The sequence below is a fragment of the Engystomops pustulosus genome, chromosome 4, assembly GCF_040894005.1.
Source record: "Engystomops pustulosus chromosome 4, aEngPut4.maternal, whole genome shotgun sequence".
In the NCBI taxonomy this organism is placed as follows: Eukaryota; Metazoa; Chordata; class Amphibia; order Anura; family Leptodactylidae; genus Engystomops; species Engystomops pustulosus.
In genome coordinates, this window is record NC_092414.1 from 96,697,406 (window position 1) to 96,721,825 (window position 24,420).

General features: G+C 43.5%; 1 protein-coding gene and 1 long non-coding RNA gene across 2 annotated transcripts in view; one reads left to right on the plus strand and one right to left on the minus strand.

The window, feature by feature from the left end:
• The window catches only part of LOC140126874 (uncharacterized), a 52,656-nt gene that overhangs the window by 16,420 nt on the left and 11,816 nt on the right, over positions 1–24,420 (minus strand). Inside the window, exon 2 of the long non-coding RNA XR_011854916.1 lies at positions 15,602–15,683. This is a non-coding gene — a long non-coding RNA (uncharacterized lncRNA). The remainder of the gene's footprint in view (positions 1–15,601; positions 15,684–24,420) is intronic.
• Positions 16,036–24,420, plus strand: part of SLC38A4 (solute carrier family 38 member 4) — a 63,249-nt gene continuing 54,864 nt past the window's right edge. Inside the window, exon 1 of the mRNA XM_072146837.1 lies at positions 16,036–16,093. The gene's annotated coding sequence lies outside the window, so the exon portion shown is untranslated. The remainder of the gene's footprint in view (positions 16,094–24,420) is intronic.

The following is a 24,420-nucleotide window of genomic DNA, read 5'->3' on the forward strand; positions in this document are numbered from 1 at the left end:
CAGACAGCCATTTTAATCCAGTCATTTCACACTGCATGTGCTGCCTCTAGCATCTAGCTGCTTGTACTCAGTAGCTGATGGAGTGATTTTTGCTCAAAGTCCAGGGTGTCCGTTTTGGGGATCTTCATACCCCAAATTTCAATTCTTTTATATCAATTTTCGATATCAAGAAATCCGTGTCAAATCCACATAGTTGGTGGAGTGATTTTTGCTCAAAGTCCAGGGTGTCAGTTTTTCGGGTTCTGTATTCCCCAAATTTCAATTCTTTTTTGTTGCTAAAGTAGATATCAAGAAATCTATGTTAAATCAACATAGTTGATTAACCAATATGTCAGACAGAGAGGTGGCAGGTGGAGCAGGCAGAGGTCGCAGCACAGTAAGGGGACATGGCAGCAGGGGTGACTCTGTGAGGCCAGAACCGCTGGTGACATCTAGCAGCAGTGTGTAGATGAACAACCCAAAGGTTCTGGATTAGTTGACTAGGTCATCCTCTTCCTCCCAAATGACATCTGACAACCCCAGCCAAGAGTCTGTGGGTTTGTTAGATGCAACCCTTAGTTGGCATGGCCCAGGAGCAGTCAGCAGCCCTCACTTGTCCTCAACCAGCCTTTGTCCTGTTCATGTCTCTCAGCCAGAAATCTACTAGGTGGTCGGGGCTCAGCGCCACTATACAGCGAGGACAAACTATTTGAGGACAGTCAGCATCTGCTTGGCAGTGAATAGGTGGGGCAGACAGCCGCTGCTTCGTGCAGTAGGCAGGAAAGTAGAGATGTGGAGAGTGGCATGGAAGGTTATGTTGCACTTGCAAGTAGTCAGGCTGTGCATACTGAGACCGTTGAGGAGCAAAGCAGTGACAGGGAAACACAAATCGATAATGTAGCTGATCGCACTTGGGAGCTGGGGGAAGCAAGGGCTTCATCATCATCATCATCGGGATAAGAGGGTGTAAGCTTGCAGGTCGGGCAGCGAAGCAGGCAGCAAGTCGCTACTATGACCGTGAGTCAGAAGGGTGGCAGCAGCACGAGGAAGGGAACCAAATGGCCGCAGGCTACAAACCCTGCTTCGCAGGTCCAAGTAAGCAGTGGCACAGGGGGACAGCAAGCTAGCAGCGTTAGTAGTCACTCAGTGCAGAGTGTTAGCGGTAAAATCACCAACTCGGCAGTGTGGCAATTTTTTGTTAAGACACCAAAGGAACTCATGCTGCAAAATCTGTCTGGTCAGGGCACTGGAGAAGTGGGGACTACATCTCATGGCCACATGAGTCCAGTGGGGGCTGAACTGGAGGAGGAGGACATTGGAGCACAAGCAGAGTCTGGGGAAATTAGTGGTTTTTCTCATCAGGTGACAGGAGAGGAGGAGCAGAGCATCCGGAGGAGGTAGAAGACGAGGCAGATAACCCAGAAGCACCCTGGCAGTATACAGTGGAGATGGATCCCGGCATAGGGATTACTTTTGGCTCTCCACCCTCTTCGACCCTCGCTGCCGTTTCAAAATGGGTGTCTTTTTTCCAGTTGCCGAGAGGGAGGAAAAACTGGCTTACTATAGAGAAATACTGTGCAGACAGTTGGCAGCTACTTTTGTGCGCCATTGTCCATCCTCTGTCTGGTCTGACCAGGGGATTCCTGGCAGTCATCGCTCATGTACTACTGCCACGGCTGCTGTGGGGAGAATGGGGGGGGGGGAGCAGTAGCAGCTCCATCAGCAGCAGCTTAAGTCTTGAGTCCTTAAAGGAAACCTACCACTTGTGGCTCCGATGACCCTGAGCTGGTGCCGGAGCTTATTTTAGTTAGTGTTTTAAACCGCGGTTATAGCCGGCGCAGGCAGGTACGCGCTCGGCGCTTACCGTGCACGCGGCTACATAGGAAGTGAATGAGAGCCGCGTGCACGGTAAGCGCCGAGCGCGTACCTGCCTGCGCCGGCTATAACGTTTAAAAAGTGTTTTAAACCGCGATACCGCGGTTTAAAACACTAACTAAAATAAGCTCCGGCACCAGCTCACCCTGAGCTGGTGCTCGGTATTGCCATCGGAAACCTGCCACTTCAAGTGGTAGGTTTCCTTTAATGAGAAGCTTCCTTCACCTGCCTAGTGAGGAGAATAGCCGCCACCAGCAGAAGCAGCAGAACATGGAGCAGACCCTGCATCAGCAGGTTGTGGTCTACTTGGACAGCACTCTACCACCCCAGGTAGAGGATCCCCTGGACTACTGGGCAGCCAAACTTGATGTGTGGCCGCAACTTGCAGAGTTTGCAGTAGAGAAGCTGTTCTGCCCGGCCAGTAGTGTGGCATCAGAGCCTGTGTTCAATGTGGCAGGGCCCATCGTTACCCCAAGGAGAACTCGCTTGTCCACCCGTAATGTGGAGAGACTGACCTATGTCAAGATGAATCAGGCATGGATTGGCCAGGATTTCAACCCACCAATGCCTTATGCATCAGATTAAATCAGCCATGATACCTCCCCCAAATGTTGAGAAATGAGTGTGGATTCTAACTACCTGCCTCAGCCACTATTCTGATGCTGCCACCCGCTTGATGCTACACATATGCTGCCAGTGGCTCCATCTGCCTGCCACCATCTTTACCAGGGACTGGAATTGTCACCCACCTCACACTGCTGCTGCTGGCACCTCCACACTCTGTCATTGTGCCACACTGTGGCTTACAATGTTGCTGCCACCATCAGAATTTGTCATTGTGCCTCTCTCTGTCCTCATACTGCTGCTACTGCTGCCGTCCACCTCAACACTTTGTCATTCTGCCTCTCAGTGGCCTACGATGTCGCTGCCATCTCCATAATTTGTCATTGTGCCACTCTGCGGTCTACTCATGCTGCTGCCAACTGACCACTGTTTCCCTGGAACACCCTGTGATTTATATATTGCTGTTCTTACCCTCCACCACTCTATGATGTTGCCACTATGTTTGGTTTTCCCCTTCATTTCATCTGTCCGAAGGAATGAAATGGTTCAGAATTGATAGCCAAAAGCAGGTGTGGATGCAGAACACAGAGGACATGCAAATATCCCATTTACTGTTCATCGCTGTTTTGGATCAACTCCTGTTTGTTTTTGGCTTTACCAATACTGATGGATTGTTGACCGATTTAAAGTGGACACTGACAGATGAAAAGAAGGGCAAAATTATTAGTGACGTTGATGCAAAATTACTGCCGACACCCTCTCCACTTTTTGGGGTGTTTCTACATTTATCATTGTTTAAACAGGTTCTGTCCTAATCTAATGTCAGTTAAAAAAAATTGCACTCTTTGATGTTATAGTGTGATCTTGGCCATCAGCTCAGTCCTTTCAAGCTGGCACAGACATTACCTTGTCAGGCTGCATATCCGCTTCACTTATTTGGTCAAGTTGGCCTCTGTAAGTGCCCTTGGAATTGAAAAGTTAAGCGATTCTAAGAGCGGTGGCTGTCATGTGCGTACTAAAATACAGCATTGTTTGAAGATTAAACCATGCTCCCTATGCATATATGAGCATGACACATTCTACAACACCCTACAGGCTCTCTGTAGCCAGGAAATATCTGTTTTTTAATGTGATTCGCCATGATTTGATTTGGGTCAAAACGAATTTTGATGGAAAATTTGGCAAACTCGGCGAATCAAATTTTTTTTAAATTCGCCAATCTCTAGTCAGCATACTTCAGGAAAATGAAGTAGATTGGCACAGCATATGTTTTACTCAACAATATCCATATGCCCACTCAATAAAAACGCACAAGTTGAAAATAGGCCCATGGGAAGCAGAGGTTAAATGAGTTTTATTTTTCAGGTGACAAGATTGGAGTGTCCACTGTAAGGGATTTTTTGTCATGTGAAAATTTGTAACAATAATAACAAAAACAGCAATAACTCATACCTCAACCAAAACAACAGCATCAAGTATGAAGAGTAAAGTACAAAAGTGAAAAACATGTTGTACCGCCAAAAGTATTTTACTCACTCATTAAGAAGCATGCCTCAAGGTGACTTTTCTATATACCTAATACTGTTCTAAAAAGTTGAAAGTTCAACTATTTACAATTTTTTTGTTTTTCTATTCATTGTAGGGGAAATGATATTGGTGGAATACATTTGCTTGCATAAATAAGCATTTGCCTTCACAAACTCCTTTTCTTAATGAACGGTCATGTACAGAAATTTAAAAAAATCTTCTAATTGACATTTGGATATTTATTTATGACTTGCATACAGTTTTCATTTGCTGAGAGAGAAAAGGGAGAGAAATACATGACCACATAGCAGAGTATAATGGAAAGGTGTTACGCTCTGTCTCATGTGTACACTAACTTAATGGAACGTGAGCCTTGTGCCAGAACCAGCAAGTGAAATAGGGGGTGGGGGGTATGGGGAGATCCAATTTTGTGTGTCTGCTGGGATTTTATTCCCAATGCAGTCCAATGAGTACCTCTAGTATTGATTTGGAATTTGTAGAGCTCCTCAGATCCATACAGTAGGTTAACTTTCTTTCTTTCCTTTTTTTGTTTTTGCGTTGTGTCTATATACTGTAAGGTTTATCATAATTATCCAGAATTTGGGCCAAAAAGCCTAGCATGCGGAGCACCACATTTATTATTGGTTTGTGACATTTATAATATTTATTCACCAAGTAGTGTGACATTCTGGGAAAATTGGTGTGGCACTGTGGCACTGTTCATCCTATGTGTTTCTAAACTGTAATTTTTCATTGTGGGTCTAAAGAGTTTTTCTCATTTGGCCATTCACATTTAATTTAATTCAACTTCCATATACATACATTTTTCAATTGGATGGTCTTAAAATATGTAAAATGTTAATATATGTGAATATAAAATGTACATACAGTATGTGAAGATAATTTCCCATAAATGTAGCCATGTTGCCCCTTAGAAATTAGATAGTTGCCTTTAGATATAACCATCTCAGCTGGAGCTATTGTACAAATAATAAAATTGTTTTTGCATATAAAATGTCCTGGAGTTACTGCATGCAATACAGATGTCCAGCGGTGTGTTAATGAACGCTGTATCCAGGTGGTCAGGCAGGAATCAATAGCACCGGCCAGAGTGTGGGGTGGTCACGTCTAAGGACAGCTATCTCATTTCTAAGGGACAATGGCTACATTTTTGGGCAATTATCTTAACACCGCTAAATTATTTTTAATAATATGCATTCAAAGAAAGCCAAACATATATGGCAGATGAATTCAATAAAATGTGAATGCCCAGATGGGATTATCCCTTTAAACCATCTGATGTGTCTCTAAATATAATAACACAGTATTGTGGATGTGTGTCTGCATTGATGTCAGTTGGACCCTTCTCATCTGAGATGCAGAGAATCTATTATTATGACCCCACCCTCCTGGGGGTCATAATAATAAATTCCCACTTTGAGCTCCCCCACCTCGATGACTCTATCTTTAAGGAGAGTATAACAGAAACTAAAAATGGAAAATCAATGGCTTCCATTTACCTTCGGTTTCCCATACTTTATGTGTGTGAAAGCTTACCTTCTCTTATGATTTCTTGTTAAAAGTAGGCAGCTGTGCTATTTTTTATGCTATTCATAACGGAATGTGTTATAGAATTGGCCAATTATGCTTGTAGTAATTACTGTAAAATGGTTCTTAGGCTGTATCAGATTATCACTGTGAATTTCAGGAGACAGTATACTGACTAAGGCTGGATTCACACGACCGGTGCCCGCCGTACCGTAGCACGGTGGGCACACGGCAGCGTGCGGGGAGAGGAGGAGGGGGAGAGCGCTTTAGGGATAAATGGCGCACGGCGCCGTATGCCCTGAAAAAATAGAACATGTCCTATTTTTTCACGGGGCACGGAGCAGTACGGTGCCGCACGTGTGCGGCGCTGTACCGCTCCCGTAGGGCACCGTGCGCCCATTGCCGTCTATGGGGGACGTATATCGGCCATATATACGTCACCCGTATATACGTCCCCCTTGCGGTAGTGTGAATGCAGCCTTAATTGTATATCCTAATGTTTGTATATGGTATTTGAGCTTCTATAGTATATGTAGCAAACACTAGGACCTCAGGGTGAATTAGAATTTCACTGGGAATTTTGAGCAATTATATTTCTATGATTTTTATATGTCATATTTGTTCTATTATACAGCAGTACAAAAAGCAAGTTCATAATGTACAAAGTTGTTGAAGACCTATGAAATGATACCGGTAGTTATAAAAACCAAGAGAAAACTAATTTTGTAGACTGATTGTCTCCTTCCTACATCATTGCTGATCACTCAGATTCATAAACAGAAAACATCATTTGCTTATAATTTAACTCCATGTCTGATAATATGAACTTTGGAGCTTAGGTTAGCACAACTATTTCCTGTGGCCTATACACCGCTGTGATCTCTATGCACAGCTTGTGGTTGTTTATTCAGATGATCACACAGAGATACGACTATGTGAAAAAAACGTATACTATATACACCAAGCCATGGATAAAAGGGAGGACATCTGTGATATCTAAAGGATTTACAAGTGAAAATTAGAAAGTGAAGCTGGAGCAACATGGCCAAAACATGTGTAGCCATTCAGATCATGACCTAATGGTCCAAAACTAAAGCCAAAACATGCAAGGATTCATAGTCAACATATAGTACATACTGTAATTGGGAAAGAAGGCTCTCCTGATGCTAAGAGAAGCATTAGCACTTAGGAGTACACAAAAAGCATTTATAGTAGACTTGTAACAAAGTGTTGTACAACATTTTGAAGATTAAAGGGAATATGAACCTGAATTTTTTCCATTGATCCAATGTTGTCAGTGAACTTAAAAAGGACAGGGTTCAAATTTTTCTTCCAGTCTTTTCAGTGAAAACAAAAAAAGCCCATTGAAAAGAATGGTTCAGTAAGGCATCAGTGAGACCAGAAATATAAAACCAATCTGTATATGTCCATAATTCATAATGTGAAAATAACCGGCAATGTGAATCCACCCTAAATGAATGGCATTTCAAAGTAGACGGAGTTATGTCCAAGATGGCCGCCATAAGATACTACAACTCCCCTGAGCCCTCAGTTCTCATAGCTCTTCCCCCCTCATGCCCCCCTCATCTTCCAATCTCTGATGTGATCATTTTAGACCCCTTTCACACTTGCTTTGAAGAGCTTCATCAGAGTCTGATCAGAGTACGATCAGCGTTTGGCCAGTGAAAAACTGAAAATTTTCATCATAGTTCAATCAGTTTTCAGTCAGAGTTTGCTGAATGTCTTGGTTTTTCATGCACGTTTCAGAATGGTTTTCAGAACAATTTATACTGCATTTTTCACATGCAGACAAAAAGTAGATTGAAATTACTGGTGGCTAAAGCACATGCGATTATGTCATTTATCTCACAGTGCTGAAATCATCACAGGTCCCTCCAGCCTCCTAATATGTTGTCCAAAATAAATTATATCATCCTTGTCCCTTGTATTCCCTTGCACACCCAGTCCTATTCTGCCTCACACTTTTCCCTCCTCTCCTACAAGGAGGGGCTCCTTGTTGTTTGTTTTGCCCCAAAATTGTCATAGGCCAAACCCCCTCCATTACATCAAATTTATTGAGAGTAACCATGCAGGCTATATACTGGGGCTGAATTGCTATATACAGTGGGCAGGGGCTGCTGGCTATATACTGGTTGCAGGGGCTGCAGGTTATTTACTAGTGGCATGGGCTTCTGGCTGTATACTATGGGCCAGGGGCTGTCAGACTAAATACTAGGGGGATAGCTAGGGGTATAGCTGGCTGTCTACTGGGGGCATTGGCTGTCTGTATACTGGGGCAGGGGCTTGCTGACTATATACTAGGGACAGTAGTTGCTGCTGGCTATATACTGGGGACAGAGCCCTGGCTGGCTATATACTGGCTAGAGGCTGTGACAAATGCATTTCATACCTTAGACTTTTATTCAAGTCAATACTTTTTCCCAGTGTTTTTAGTTAAAATTAGTTACCTTGGCTTATACTCGGGTCGGCTTATACTCGAGTATATACAGTAAATTTAAAATGTTTTTTACTTTTTAGAAAAAAACTGTATTAAGCCAATCCCCTATTTCCCCCATGCCTCCAGCTGAAGCTCGGTTCTCTGCTGCTTCCATTCTTGATAGGCTGGAAGGGTTGATGTTATGTTATGTTTATTTTGCAAGTGATTATTGAGGCCTCTGTGGTCACATGTACTTTGCCCAAAAATGACTTTTGTGGTCAGGAATTGGAAAACATAGTTAAAGAGGACCTATCACCCTGGAAAACCCATCCACCAAATGTGCCCCCGATAATCCTCCCCCCAGCCCCTTTCTCCCTAGCCATTTTTATTTTAAATTTATGTGCAGTAAATTTATCTAAACCGATCCGACCTCTTACTAACTCTTCCCCTACAATGTGACCGCTGGCGGGGGCGTGCTGGGGGTGTGTCGGCATGCCCCCTAATTAATAAGCCCGACTGCCAGCACACCAGATACTCGATCCGACCTCTTATTTAGTAAGAGGTCGGATCGGTTTAAATACATTTATTGCACAAAAATTTAAAATAAAAATGGCTAGCGAGAAAGGGACTGGGGGGAGGATTATGGGGGGCACATTTGGTGGGTGGGTTTTCCAGGGTAACAGATCCTCTTTAAATGTTTTTTTTCTATATCTTAATAAACTCTGTCTCAATCACCTTGTAATTTAAAAAGGAGGAGGAGTCCGAGTTATCTAATGGCCAATGGTTGGTCACACTGAATCAAATCAAATGCTTTCTATTAAAAATGGAATTTGTCAGTTAATAACATTCCTCTTTTATTCCTCATGATACAGCTGCTTGAGTGCTAGGATCCCTGAGGAAGTTGCACCAGCGACGGAAAGTGCGGGTTACCTTTACCCCCACACCTTGACATTTTTCCCTCTGACTACACCCCTTGGTATACATATGAATGGATTTTTTTAAACCTTAGTTAATGCATTGCCCCAGTATGTGCCATTGGTTCTCCTTGAAGCTATCATTAGATCCTTTTTGGGATGTGTTACTCTCACACCAAGTGAGGACAATAGAATCAGGCTGCATCCTTGGTCTAATTGTTTGAACCTGTTTTGAGAGGGACTGTCATTTTCACATATTGGATTGTTGTGAGGAATTTGGTGTACAGACTTATCATGGTCTTATACACAGGTCTTTTTATGTACTTTTTAAATGTTTTAAGTGACTTTTATGTGTGGTAAATGGATTTTGTAAATTAAATAAAGTGTTTTTGTATTGGTTGACTATACACGCTCTCTTTGTCTTTGTCATGTTTTGGATTACATTTCTTGTGTGTTGGCTACTATATTTAACATTTTTATTGTTTTTGTTACCTGGTTGTGCAGATCTAATTGTTTTAGAATATTTGTTGGCAGGAATAATGTGCCATAGGTGTGTAGTGAAAATCGAAATGATAGATTAACATTTTTGGGATGTTTATGATTTTACTTGTTTATTTTTTATGTGTGTTCTAGGGAAAGTGATTAGACTTTTTTATATTTTAATAATATTTTAAAATTCCTTAATGATTTGGCCTTTTTTTGTGTTTATGTCTATTTTGCCCCCCACCTTCAAAAATCTATAACTTTTCCATTTTGCAATATAAAGGGCTTTTTTCTGCATAAAAAATTGTAATTCATGTTTTATATTCCACGCCATGCACTGGAAAGTGGGAAAGAAATTCCACATGTGGTGTAATTGGTGAAAAAGGATACTTTGCTCCCATTTTGAAACATATATATGTAATAAATAATGATAAAAGATCATACAATTCCCCAAAAGGTCGCAATGAAAATATCAGCTTGTCCTGCAAAAAATTGACACTGGGCACAGCTCCATACACTGAAGTTTGAAGTTTGTAAAAGCAATTAGTGTCAGAAGATGGCAAAACAAATACATTTTTTTTCATACAGAAGGTTTTCATTTTTTTTTAAATATATAAAAAAACATAATGAAACCTATATAAATTTGGTATCCCCACAATCATACCAACCCAAAGAATAAAGTAGACATGTAATTTAGAGCAAATAGTAAAAGTTGTAAAAAGCTCACCAGAAAATGGTGAAAATGTGTTTTTCAGATATTTGGGTGCTATTTTCAGTTGCAGGGTTCAATGTCGGGAATAACCAGTATAATATTTTGATACCTTACATGTTTAGGATTTTATTTGTTTATTTATTTTTATATTAGTTCTAGGGCAGGGGTCGGGAACCTATGGCTCGCGAGCCAGATATGGCTCTTTTGATGGCCGCATCTGGCTCGCAGCCGGGGCTCCTATCCAGGGGCTTAACTACAGCCGCAGCAACTGCTAATATGCCTGCCAAGACCAGGCTGTTGTGCCCCCGGCTGTAGTTATGCCCCTGGATGTAATGGGCAGAGCAGTGCAGGGTCCGCGGGGTTAATTCAGGGGCGGCGCCTCCCTCTCCTTCCCTGCAGCAGTCTCCTCGTGTGTGAAAGGGAGGGGAGGAGACTGTCTGCCTGCAGCCAATCCCGGGGCTGGATGTAGCAGTGCGGGAGATTCAGACAGGGGAGACCAGAGAGCTGCATACTCCGGAGACATGCAGCACCTGAGGAGAAGGAGTCAGCAGCCGGGGATCAGCCACAGATAAGTGCTCCCTCCCCCCAGTGTCTCCTCACACTCTGCCTTAACCGCTTAGTGTCCTGTGTGCAGGAGCAGCTAAGAAGCTCCTGAGTGTCCCTTACAGACCCATCTGCATCATCCCCTCATATCTTCCCCCACCACTGCATTTCTACATTATTGTGAGGTTATGCAGCAGCTTAGACACGTTGGCTCGTGTATGGGGATGTTCTGCAGCGGTTGGCTCGTGTATGGGGATGTTCTGCATTGGTTGGCGTCTGTATAGAGAAGTTCTGCAGCGGTTGGCGTCTGTATAGGGAAGCTCTGCAGCGGTTGGCGTCTGTATGGGGATGTTCTGCATTGGTTGGCATCTGTATAGGGATGTTTTGCATTGGTTGGCGTCTGTATAGGGATGTTCTGCATTGGTTGGCCTCTGTATAGGGATGTTCTGCATTGGTTGGCGTCTATATAGGGATGTTTTGCATTGGTTGGCGTCTGTATAGGGATGTTCTGCATTGGTTGGCGTCTGTATAGGGATGTTCTGCATTGGTTGGCGTCTGTATAGGGATGTTCTGCATTGGTTGGCGTCTGTATAGGGATGTTCTGCAGTGGTTGGCGTCTGTATGGGGATGTACTGCAGCGGCTGTCGTCTGTATAGGGATGTTCTGCATTGGTTGGCGTCTGTATAGGGATGTTCTGCTGCGGTTGGCTCGTGTATAGGGAAGTTCTGCTGCGGTTGGTGTCTGTATGGGGATGTTCTGCAGCGGTTGGCGTCTGTATGGGGATGTTCTGCAGCGGTTGGCGTCTGTATTCGGATGTTCTGCAGCGGTTGGCGTCTGTATAGGGATGTTCTGCAGCGGTTGGCGTCTGTATAGTGATGTTCTGCAGCGGTTGGCGTCTGTATAGGAATGTTCTGCAGAGGTTGGCTCATGTATAGGGATGTTCTGCAGCGGTTGGCATCTGTATAGGGATGTTCTGCATTGGTTGGCGTCTGTATAGGGATGTTCTGCATTGGTTGGTGTCTGTATAGGGATGTTCTGCATTGGTTGGCGTCTGTATAGGGATGTTCTGCATTGGTTGGCGTCTGTATAGGGATGTTCTGCATTGGTTGGCGTCTGTATAGGGATGTTCTGCATTGGTTGGCGTCTGTATAGGGATGTTCTGCATTGGTTGGCGTCTGTATAGGGATGTTCTGCAGTGGTTGGCGTCTGTATGGGGATGTACTGCAGCGGCTGTCGTCTGTATAGGGATGTTCTGCATTGGTTGGCGTCTGTATAGGGATGTTCTGCTGCGGTTGGCTCGTGTATAGGGAAGTTCTGCTGCGGTTGGTGTCTGTATGGGGATGTTCTGCAGCGGTTGGCGTCTGTATGGGGATGTTCTGCAGCGGTTGGCGTCTGTATGGGGATGTTCTGCAGCGGTTGGCATCTGTATGGGGATGTTCTGCAGGGGTTGGCGTCTGTATGCGGATGTTCTGCAGCGGTTGGCGTCTGTATAGGGATGTTCTGCAGCGGTTGGCGTCTGTATAGTGATGTTCTGCAGCGGTTGGCGTCTGTATAGGAATGTTCTGCAGAGGTTGGCTCATGTATAGGGATGTTCTGCAGCGGTTGGCATCTGTATGGGGATGTTCTGCAGTGGTTGGCGTCTGTATAGGGATGTTCTGCAGCGGTTGGCGTCTGTATAGGGATGTTCTGCAGCGGTTGGCGTCTGTATAGGAATGTTCTGCAGAGGTTGGCTCATGTATAGGGATGTTCTGCAGCGGTTGGCATCTGTATAGGGATGTTCTGCAGCGGTTGGCATCTGTATAGGGATGTTCTGCAGCGGTTGGCGTCTGTATAGGGAAGTTCTGCAGCGGTTGGCTCATGTATAGGGATGTTCTGCAGAGTTTGGCTCATGTATAGGGATGTTCTGCAGAGTTTGGCTCATGTATAGGGATGTTCTGCAGCGGTTGGCTCATGTATGGGGATGTTCTGCATTGGTTGGCGTCTGTATAGGGATGTTCTGCATTGGTTGGCGTCTGTATAGGGATGTTCTGCATTGGTTGGCGTCTGTATAGGGATGTTTTGCAGCGGTTGGCGTCTGTATGGGGATGTTCTGCAGCGGTTGGCGTCTGTATAGGGATGTTCTGCAGCGGTTGGCGTCTGTATAGGGATGTTCTGCAGCGGTTGGCGTCTGTATAGGAATGTTCTGCAGCGGCTGTCGTCTGTATAGGGATGTTCTGCATTGGTTGGCGTCTGTATAGGGATGTTCTGCTGCGGTTGGCTCGTGTATAGAGAAGTTCTGCTGCGGTTGGTGTCTGTATGGGGATGTTCTGCAGCGGTTGGCGTCTGTATGGGGATGTTCTGCAGCGGTTGGCGTCTGTATGGGGATGTTCTGCAGCGGTTGGCGTCTGTATGGGGATGTTCTGCAGCGGTTGGCGTCTGTACGGGGATGTTCTGCAGCGGTTGGCGTCTGTATAGGGATGTTCTGCAGCGGTTGCCGTCTGTATAGGGATGTTCTGCAGCGGTTGGCGTCTGTATAGGAATGTTCTGCAGAGGTTGGCTCATGTATAGGGATGTTCTGCAGCGGTTGGCATCTGTATGGGGATGTTCTGCAGCGGTTGGCGTCTGTATAGGGATGTTCTGCAGCGGTTGGCGTCTGTATAGGAATGTTCTGCAGAGGTTGGCTCATGTATAGGGATGTTCTGCAGCGGTTGGCATCTGTATAGGGATGTTCTGCAGCGGTTGGCATCTGTATAGGGATGTTCTGCAGCGGTTGGCATCTGTATAGGGAAGTTCTGCAGCGGTTGGCTCATGTATAGGGATGTTCTGCAGAGTTTGGCTCATGTATAGGGATGTTCTGCAGAGTTTGGCTCATGTATAGGGATGTTCTGCAGCGGTTGGCTCATGTATGGGGATGTTCTGCAGCGGTTGGCTCATGTATGGGGATGTTCTGCAGCGGTTGGCTCATGTATGGGGATGTTCTGCTGCGGTTGGCTCATGTATAGGGACAAGCTCGAATGTAAATTATCTATTTTTTATTTTACAGGGAATTACCATTGTTTTGGTCCAGTGGAAGCTTAGTATGGGGGGGGGGGGGGAACACTCCTTGCTGTACTAATGACTGCTGGAGCCATTGTCCCTTTAAGCATATTGTACGGCTCTCGCAAAATTATATTTTAAAATATGTGGCGCTTATGGCTCTCTCAGCCAAAAAGGTTCCTGACCCCTGTTCTAGGGGGTGGGGGCTGTACTTTGAACTTTTAGTTTTATTTTTTAATTTTACATTTTTTTGTACTTTAAAACAAGGGGGTCTTATCACTCATACAATATACAGGCGGTCCCCTACTTAAGAACACCCGACTTACTCACTTTAGCCTTAGGCTACAATAATCAACTATAACAGTTATCACAGGTGTCTGTAATTAAGCTTTATTGTTAATCCTGGTTCTTATGACAACCCAACATTTTTTAAATTCAATTGTCACATAGGCCAAAAAATTTTTGGCAGCGGTTACAATTATAAAATATACAGTTCTGACTTACATACAAATTCAGCTTAAAGGGGTTTTCCGGGAATATGAACGTTTGACACAAAAACCCATGATGATATAACTAAATGAATACAACAATCCTCAATGTCATTAGTCACAAAACGGAGCTTAAATAATTAGATTTTATGATTTACAAAGTTTATGGCCTCTCTAAAGTAGGTGGAGTTATCACTAAGATGGCCGCCACTGGAAACTACAAGTTCCAGATCCTTTAGTTCTCAGTAACTCCTCCTCCCTCTTATGCTCTGCTCCCAGTGATGATATAACAGACTTTCATTACCATAGTAATGATGTGTAACTGCCATCACCACAACACTGGCCATACTGGATGCACTGCAACCAACCGACAACAGCCAAGCATCGTGGTGATCACATGATGTGCCCAGGCAGGTGTAGGACATGTGATGTGGACATGTGACCAGCGGCCATCTTCTGTCTTGCAGCGGACCGCGCGGAGGAAATTAACGGACTGATTAAAGGGCCAGTAGCATTTTAATTCTTCATTATAGTGTATGTCAACAGCATTTTCTGCAAAGGGGAGCAAAATTTTAAATAACAACTAATTACACATTAGCTTATATTTTGAGTACCCATTTGAATATGAATTATGCTGATTCCTGGAATACCCCTTTAAGGACAAACCTACAGAACCTATCTTGTACGTAACCCTCGGACTGCCTGTACTGCAGTGCACTGTAATATTGAGTGCCTACTAACAGCTATGGGAGCCTTTAGCAGACCCACAGTTGTCATGGGAACAAATATGCTATCTCTGATAATGTCACAACCGACACAGATCGGGAATCCTAGATGGCGGCATCCATGTGATTTACTGTTAAGGGAAAGCACCGACCATGGCAGTTAACGGCAGGTTCAGCTGTATAATACGTAGCTGAAGTTCACCACGTATGGAGAAGGCTCAGCCAGTGAGCCCTGTGCATACAGCCCTTACTGCCGTATGACTATTATTACTATAGTAATATGGCAGTAATAAACTGGTTAGGAGTTGTCCATGATATTATATCATTAGCCAATTCTCAAGATAAGTCATCATTAACAGATCACTGCACAGCTGACATCCAGCTTCTGCACTGACCAGCTGTTGTGACCCAACTAGACATGGATGGCTGTATATAGTGGCAGTAAGCTGAAACAGCAGGCACATTAAAGTTGAGTGGGAAGCAAGTTCAAACCACAGCCATTAACATTAAATGATGGATGGACTTTTCACTTCCGTGAGGTTGAATTGATAGTTTTTGTCTGGAATTTAAATGCTGACAATCATATTCTTTCAGAAATACTCTCCAGGTATATTGCAAAGTATACAGTTTTTTTTAACACAGGCTTTAAAACACAAGCTTTAATCTGTATCATGTGCCACATTGTACACAACTTGTTTGTTGTTCTTCTACAGTATGAAACTGTTCTGCAAAATTCACAAAGCTGCACAAAGCTTCGGCAGGTTTTTATTTTTTGTTAAGACCCTACTCACCAGTAGTGGCCAATAGCCATATGATTTTAAATGGAAAATCTTCTGAGATGAGCTGGATTTCAGTTCATAATGGAAGAACAGCCTAAGGTATAGAACAAGAAAATATTAAAAGATAAACAGACAAATAATATATGTAAAGCCAAGACAAATATACTGTGTATATGTCTGGATACTAAGTGTGAACATTTTCATTTCATTATTGTTGCTCAATCTGGATTCTGGCTGTTTCACTCTGCTTCTAACAGTTTACAATAATTGCCTGTGAATAAATCAATGTCAATAATATTTGAAGGGCATCCACATTCAAAACATTATACTCAGTTTCTTACACACAAGTGTCTAAGATTACAGGAAGGTTCCTTTAAAAGTAGGTTCTGCCTACTGTGAAATGTGATGCGAGGAGGCAGATCCTCCTCTCATGAGTAAATGTAAATTCACTCTGCAGAGCGGGGCTGCACATTGCTGTGTCTTATCTGGACTTTACTGAACTAGGTGGGTGATCTCTATTTTTCCAGTGCAGACTATGTTCATAATTTCTGATCAGTAATAGAAGATATTTACCATAATTTTTTAAAGGGAAACTTAATTTTAAATATATTTTATGCACTTAATGTCATCAAAAAAATTACGCTTTTATTGTGTGGCTATTCAAGAATGACTATATTTTCTTTATGGTTGAATGGGGAATTGCAATACTTTTTAGCTTTTTTAATAGTGAACTCTGGTCCTGCATGTACAACTTGGTAACATGAACATCTTTACTTTTTTAATTTGGATTAGTGCTTCATACTTCTGATTTTCAGGTCTTCTTATGTCCACTGTATTGCACTTGTTGAACCTTGACATGCATGCACTGGAATAACATCAGGGATTACTGGGATAACAACATGAGCAGGAGGTTTTGGCACTACAGTTACACAACTAGTAATAACTCATCTGCCACTCGCACTTTATGGTCAGTCATCTGTAATATTATAGAAGTGACCCAGATTGTATGTCCTGGATGTACCTCTCTTCAGAAGACAATTCTGGCACAGAGTAATACAGTATGCCCTGCTCTTCCTGCTGATACTTTGCCCTAGTTGATGGCAACATCCTGGTGTCAGCACTTTAAAATTATTACCAGGGATACATCTAAGTACTTCACATGGGGAATCATCAGCACAAATATGGTCCATACTATCCACTGAGTGTGCTTTCATTTTTAATAATTTCATTTCTTTCACATATTCTGCATATATGCTTTATGAGCTCTGCAGATCATAATATATAGACTAAAAAGTAGAAGTGCTGTCATTGATGGTGCAACATGATAATAAAGTAGATATATCTGTACCTGAATGTGTATCACTTTATATGATTATTAATGTAATGTTACATTAAGTAACATGTTCTTCTATCCCAAACAGTAAACTCTTTTCTAATGTTGCAAAAAAGAAAAGACTAAGACATGCATTTAAGGACATAAATAGTACTTTTTATGTTTTGTCTTAGAAAATTGTATTTTTGTGTCTGTTCTTATACAAATGGACCATTGAGAACTTTGCATCTACTGAAATTCTTATTTTTTAGATTATTCCAGAATATGCAGTGCCATGTTGGGGAGATGCTATTATGATGATACTTTTTAGAGGGGGTGTAGATGTGTGCATTGTTAACTGAGCTCATATTTGTCTAAAGAGTCTCCTTTCTCATTAAAGCAATTAAACACGTTATTGCACATTGATAGCAGAAAACTTGAAGGGCTGTAATTCAAAATACCCCCACTAGGTGGCTGCCCTTCGACACATATGGGATATTACCTTATTATACAACCTTGCAAAACAATATTGTCTAGAAAAACAATATTGTCTAACTATCTTGTGATCCCACTTGTAAGTGTGTACATATTGGGGCAGATTTTCTTACCCAGTCCAGTCGCGATCCAGCGGCGCTTTCTCCAACGCTGATTCGGGTTCTGCCACGATTCACCAAGGTCGTGCGCTCGATGTCCTCCAGGTGTCGCTTCTGTCCTGAAGTCCGCCGGAGTTCACCTGCTTCGTTCCGGTGTATGTGAGTGATATTCTTGCAACACAATTTTTTTTTTAAATTCTGTGGTTTTTTCGAATCCGTCGGGTTTTCCGACGGCCACGCCCCCTGTTTTCTGTCGCGTAAAAGCTAGCGCCGATGCACAATCCAATCGCGTGCGCCAAAACCCTGGGGCAATTTGGCGCAAATCGGAAAAATTTTGGAAACCCAGTGGAAAAACGCGATTCGGACCCTTAGTAAATGTGCCCCACACATTTTTTTTTGAGACAAAATTTTCACCCTGCACTTTCCAAAATAGACTTCTGTGGCAGTTAGAAGCTGAGCTGTGATTGGCTGCTATTCTGCCAGAGGTCATTTATATGAGCTCTGAGCTTTGATTTGTTACCATAGGAAATGAGTATAAGATGCTTATGTGGGAGGTAAGATGAATAGGGATATAGAGATATCGGGAGATTTATCCGAAATGTCTGATGTAAAACTGTTCCAGTTGCCTATGGAAGCCAATCATAGATCAGCTGTAATTTTATAAACAGCTGAGCGAAAATGAAACTTGAGCTCTGATTGGTTGCCATGGGCAACTAAAGCAGTTCTGCTCTCAGACACTTCTGATAAATCTCCCCAGACAAAGTGACAGTCAGAAGTAGCTGCATAGGGTTCATAGACGGTTCTAAGCCGGTACTAAGTCATGACCCTTCTGGCTGGATTTTTTTCACTTTCACTTGATATACTGTAATGCAACTAAAAGGTTAAAACAGCAATGCTGAGTTTATCTTTCATCATTCATCATAATCTCATCTTGATTATTGACTACATTTAAACTCTTAGTTTTCTATTGGCAAAATGAGTAAGTTCTCACAGTAGTTCTCCAACAATCATTATTCTTTTACATTTTAGAAATGCCTAGTATATGTGCTGGTCTATTTCTGGTAGTCCATTTATATAGGTGAAGAATGCTTGTGCATGCATAGTAAATTCACATGTAAAACCACACATCTGAGCATAACTGTAAAGCTATAGCGGTGTTACCAAATTATTGTATATGATTCCCCTTTGAAAACAAACAGAAGGTGAAGTGGGAGGAGACTAATGTCTATCTGTCTTTGCCCTCAAGCGGAGGCCAGTTAGTGTGCCCACAGATCCCATGATGGCTTGCGTTCACTCTCAAAGTAATTTAGCATTAAATCCATATAGTTTCCCACAAGTAAATCAGCTGAACACTGCACAGGATGTATAAGGTGACTAGCCTGGCAGCTTCCATCACATGGTGGAGCAGGGAACATGTAATAAGTGGTAAAAATCATTAGTACATGCAGTCTATGCCTGTGCTGTGTGAGCACTAAGGGTTAATAGCTTATCTTTACAGAGCTGGTTCTGCTGATGACAAGGTGGGGGAAGGGAGCAGCATAAGGTGCAGAGAGAGACAGAGAAAGTTCTGTAGAATCACAGACTGGGATTGAGGGACTGATGCTGTCACATGACCTCCTTCCCTGTGAGCAGATAGCGTAAACAAAGTATGGACTCATAGGGCTTATCAGCACATGGAGATGAAGAAGCTACTGCAGCTCTGAGGTAATCTGAGGGGGATAGTAAGGAAACTACTGAATATAGGTAACAAAGATAAGAGGCAAAGTTGTTTTACATCTCAAGATCTATTGATTTGTGGAAAAAAAACCTTTACAGTTACTCTTAATAATCTGTACACAAGTCCATATGTTTATTCTACACATTACATCTGAGCCTAGAAAATAAGGACCGGAAAAAGATACAATTTAGGTATTCATAGTCCCATTTATTCATGTGCAGTTATTGTCACAGTTATGGATATACCAAAAAGGAACAACTTTTTAATGTTTGATAAAGTAAGCAGCTATCTGACATGGTATACTATTACAATAAACCACTTGTAACTTGAAATACAGATACATTACAGTTTTATCTGATATCATTCAGTATGTATTCCATAGTTTATAGGCATAGTTTAAGGTATGCATTCTTAAGCAGTTCAGCTACTCACCTTCAGGTTGCACAGGACTGCTGACACAGCACCTTGTCTTATATCAATCATAGCTGTCCTTTTGACTACTTACTACTGTATTAACACACCCAATAGGCTTCTCTTAAAAGCCAGACATGTAATCTGCTTCTACCCCTGTAATAGGATGTTCACTATTTTGGAAAATATATTATACTGCACACAGATCGTGTAGCATGACAGACAATACCATATGAGTCTTTGTCAATGTTATATTATACACAGTTCCGTCATTGTGATTACTGCTTTCATCTAAAGGGAAGGGTTATTCTTCACAGTGGGAATACTTCACCTTATTCATACCCTAGAGCTATGGAGCTCAGAAGGGTTTGGAATGTTCTTTAAAACACACAAGAAGGGAGGTGGCTCCGGATACAACCCAAAATTTCTTGCTAAAAATAAAGTTTGACCAAATGCAAAGCAAACATGAATAGGTTTATCTTCCTAGTGGATAGTAAATGTATAAAAAAAACTACTTATTATTTTATGCAGAGGTGAACTTTTTCATTGGGTATCAAAAATTATCATCAAATTTCTGAACATTAAATAGATCCATAATATAAAATTATTAAAGCAGCCCTCTCATCACCTCCAACTCTATTTCATCTTTTAAAACTTACCACTGCACTGATTCTAGACTTAAGGGAAATTTTCTGTCTAGCCTATCTTGTCCCAATACCTGTTTGTGATACCTGTGGCAGGAGCAGAGTATGTGGGTAAAGGTTCTTGTAAGTCATGGCTAGAACAAATTCTTTTCCTAGTGGTGATTTTCTTCTGCCTACTTACTATAAATAGACTGATTTATACCTGCTGAGCAGAGTACATGTACATTCTGCAATCTAGGGAGTGGACTTGAATTGAAGTGTGCTAAGTGGCTGAGAAGGAAAGCCCACCATTGTTGTGTGAATTGCACAGTATAGTGTGGCCATGTCAAAACAATAGAAAAATGTTTGTACTAATTATCACCATAGCTCAAGGATGAAATCCAACACACATATCACAAGGATAGGGCCAGTAGCACTACTAGATTGGCGGCTTTATGAATGCTCACATGATATTTGTGTTGGTTTGAGGACTCATTTTGTCACATTATTAACTGGTTACTGACGTATGATGTAGTAGTATGTCACACGTAGTATGTCACTCCATAGCCGGTGAGTGTTTGCTGCATATTGCAGCAAACACCACTGGTAACACTCGTCGATTTGCCCGCAACATTAAAAAGCCGGAGGCGCGTGGGCATCGCCATGTTGACTGAGATCATTGCTCCATGTGACATCATCGGAGAGCGGCAACCCATTGCTATGGTAGCCTTGTGTCTCTTTTGACACAATGGGGCACATTTACTAAGAATGTAGAAAACTGCATTCAAAGTGCTCTGCTGGTATATAATGCTTGGTGCGTCAGATTTATTAAGAACGTGCACCAGAAATCATGAATCTGTCGCTTCCCTGTACAGGCCCGACAGAGTTCACCAACTATTTTGTGGTGCATCTTTTAAGATAGGGCATGCAACAGACTTTGCATGTTAAATCTGACGCACAGTCCGTCTGAGCAACGGAACACCCCTAATTTGTATTGCATGGTATCTGGTGCCACAAAACTGCCGTGTGGGACACATTTCTAAAACACCTGTGCAAGCAGTTTACACTAGAAAGAATGTGCAAAGTCCAACAGAAAACTGTTGCAAAGCCCTGAGTAAATGTGCCCCAATTAGAGATGGGCGAATTTGTTAAAATTTGTTTCGTCCCGATTCGCCGAATTTTTCGAAAAATTTGATTCGACCCAAATCGAATCAAAATGAATCACATTAAAAAACAGGCATTTTCTGGCTGCAGAGAGCCTGTAGGGTGTTGTAGAATGTTGTGCCATGCTTAAATATGCATAGGGAGCATATTGTTGTGTTTTAGTATGACACGCACATGACAGCCGCGGCTCTTAGAATCGCTTCACTCTTCACTTCCCCAAATAAGCAAAGCGGGAACGCAGCCTGACAAGGTATCATCTGTGCCAGCTTGAGGGCCAAGGACTGAGCTGAGGGCCAAGATCCCACTATAACATCAAAGAGTGCACTCTTTTTACACTGAGTGGCACAATGATATAGTGTGAAGGTGGCATAAGAAGCAGCAAGAGCGGCAGAGTGGCACAATGATATAGTGTGTTGGTGGCATCAAAAGCAGCAGCAGCAGGAGCCTGCAGAGTGGCACAATGATATAGTGCGTTGGTGGCATCAGTAGCAGCAGCAGGGGCCCGTGGAGTGGCACAATGATATAGTGTGAAGGTGGCATCAGAAGCAGCAAGAGCCTGCAGAGTGGCACAATGATATAGTGTGAAGGTGGCATCAGAAGCAGCAAGAGCGGCAGAGTGGCACAATGATATAGTGTGTTGGTGGCATCAAAAGCAGCAGCAGCAGGAGCCCGCAGAGTGGCACAATGATATAGTGTGAAGGTGGCATCAGTAGCAGCAGCAGCAGAAGGAGCCCACAGAGTGGCACAATGATATAGTGTGAAGGTGGCATCAGAAGCAGCAGGAGCCTGCAGAGTGGCACAATGATATAGTGTGTTAGTGGCATCAAAAGCAGCAGCAGGAGCCCGAAGAGTGGCAGAATGATATAGTGTGAAGTTGGCATCAGTAGCAGCAGCAGCAGGAGGAGCCCACAGAGTGGCACAATGATATAGTGTGTTGGTGGCATCAGAAGCAGCAGCAGCAGGAGCCCGAAGAGTGGTACAATGATATAGTGTGAAGGTGGCATCAGAAGCAGCAAGAGCGGCAGAGTTGCACAATGATATAGTGTGTTGGTGGCATCAAAAGCAGCAGCAGCAGGAGCCCGCAGAGTGGCACAATGATATAGTGTGAAGGTGGCATCAGTAGCAGCAGGAGCCCGCAGAGTGGCACAATGATATAGTGTGAAGGTGGCATCAGTAGCAGCAGGATCCCGCAGAGTGGCACCATGATATAGTGTGAAGGTGGCATCAGTAGCAGCAGGATCCTGCAGAGTGGCACAATGATATAGTGTGAAGGCGGCATCAGAAGCAGCAGCAGGAGCCCCCAGAGTGGCACAATGATATAGTGTGAAGGTGGAATCAGTAGAAGCAGCAGAAGGAGGAGCCCACAGAGTGGCACAATGATATAGTGTGTTGGTGGCATCAGAAGCAGCAGCAGCAGGATCCTGCAGATTGGCACAATGGTATAGTGTGAAGGTGGCATCAGAAGCAGCAAGAGCGGCAGAGTGGCACAATGATATAGTGTGTTGGTGGCATCAAAAGCAGCAGCAGCAGGAGCCCGCAGAGTGGCGAAATGATATAGTGTGAAGTTGGCAGCAGTAGCGGCAGGATCCCGCAGAGTGGCACAATGATATAGTGTGAAGGTGGCATCAGTAGCAGCAGGATCCCGCAGAGTGGCACAATGATATAGTGTGAAGGCAGCATCAGAAGCAGCAGCATCAGGTGCCGGCAGAGTGGCACAATGATATATTGTGAAGGTGGCATCAAAAGCAGCAGCAGCAGGAGCCCGCAAACTGGCACAATGATATAGTGCGAAGTTGGCATCAGTAGCAGCAGGAGCCCGCAGAGTGGCACAATGATATAGTGTTAAGGCGGCATCAGAAGCAGCAGCAGCAGGAGCCCGCAGAGTGGCACAATGATATGGTGTGAAGGTGGCATCAGTAGCAGCAGGAGCCCGCAGTGTGGCACAATGATATAGTGTGAAGGCGGCATCAGAAGCATTAGGAGCCCGCAAACTGGCACAATGATATAGTGTGAATGTGGAATCAGTAGCAGCAGGAGCCCGCAGAGTGGCACAATTATATAGTGTGAAGGTAGCATCAGAAGCAGCAGCAGCAGGGGCCCGCAGAGTGGCACAATGATATAGTGTGAAGGCGGCATCAGAAGCAGCAGCAGGAGCCCACAGAGTGGCACAATGATATAGTGTGAAGGTGTCATCAGAAGCAGCAAGAGCGGCAGCGTGGCACAATGATATAGTGTGTTGGTGGCATTGAAAGCAGCAGCAGGAGCTCGCAAACTGGCACAATGATATAGTGTGAAGGTGGCATCAGTAGCAGCAGGAGCCCGCAGAGTGGCACAATGATATAGTGTGAAGGTGGCATCAGAAGCAGCAGGTGCCTGCAGAGTGGCACCATGATATAGTGTGGAGGTGGCGGACAATTCCAGTCCCTGGTAAAGATGGTAGGAGGCAGATGGTGCGACTAGAAGCAGATTTGTGGCATCAGGTGGGTGGCAGCATCAGAATAGTAGCTGAGGCAGGTAGTTAGAACCCGACTCATTTCTCAATGTTTGGAGGAGGCGTCATGGCTGATCTAATCTGATGCATTGGTGAGTTGAAATCCTGTCCGATCCAAGCCTGATTCATCTTGACAAAGTTCAGTCTCTCCACATTACGGGTGGACAAGCGGGTTCTCCTGGGGGTAACGATGGCCCCCGCCGCACTGAACACCCGCTCTGATGCCACACTACTGGCCGGGCAGGACAGCTTCTCTACTGCAAACTCTGCAAGTTGCGGCCACGCATCAAGTTTGGCTGCCCAGTAGTCCATGGGATCCTCTAGCTCAGGTGGTAAAGTGCTGTCCAAGTAGGCCACCACCTGCTGGTGCAGGGTCTGCTTCATGTCCTGGTGCTGCTGCTGAAGAATTTTTTATTAAAGGAAGTTTTAATTTTTGTTTATGTATGAAAACATTAAAAAACCTGTGTCATTTTTGGCACAGTGAAAGCGTAAAATCCAAGCCCACGAGAAAACGGTGGAA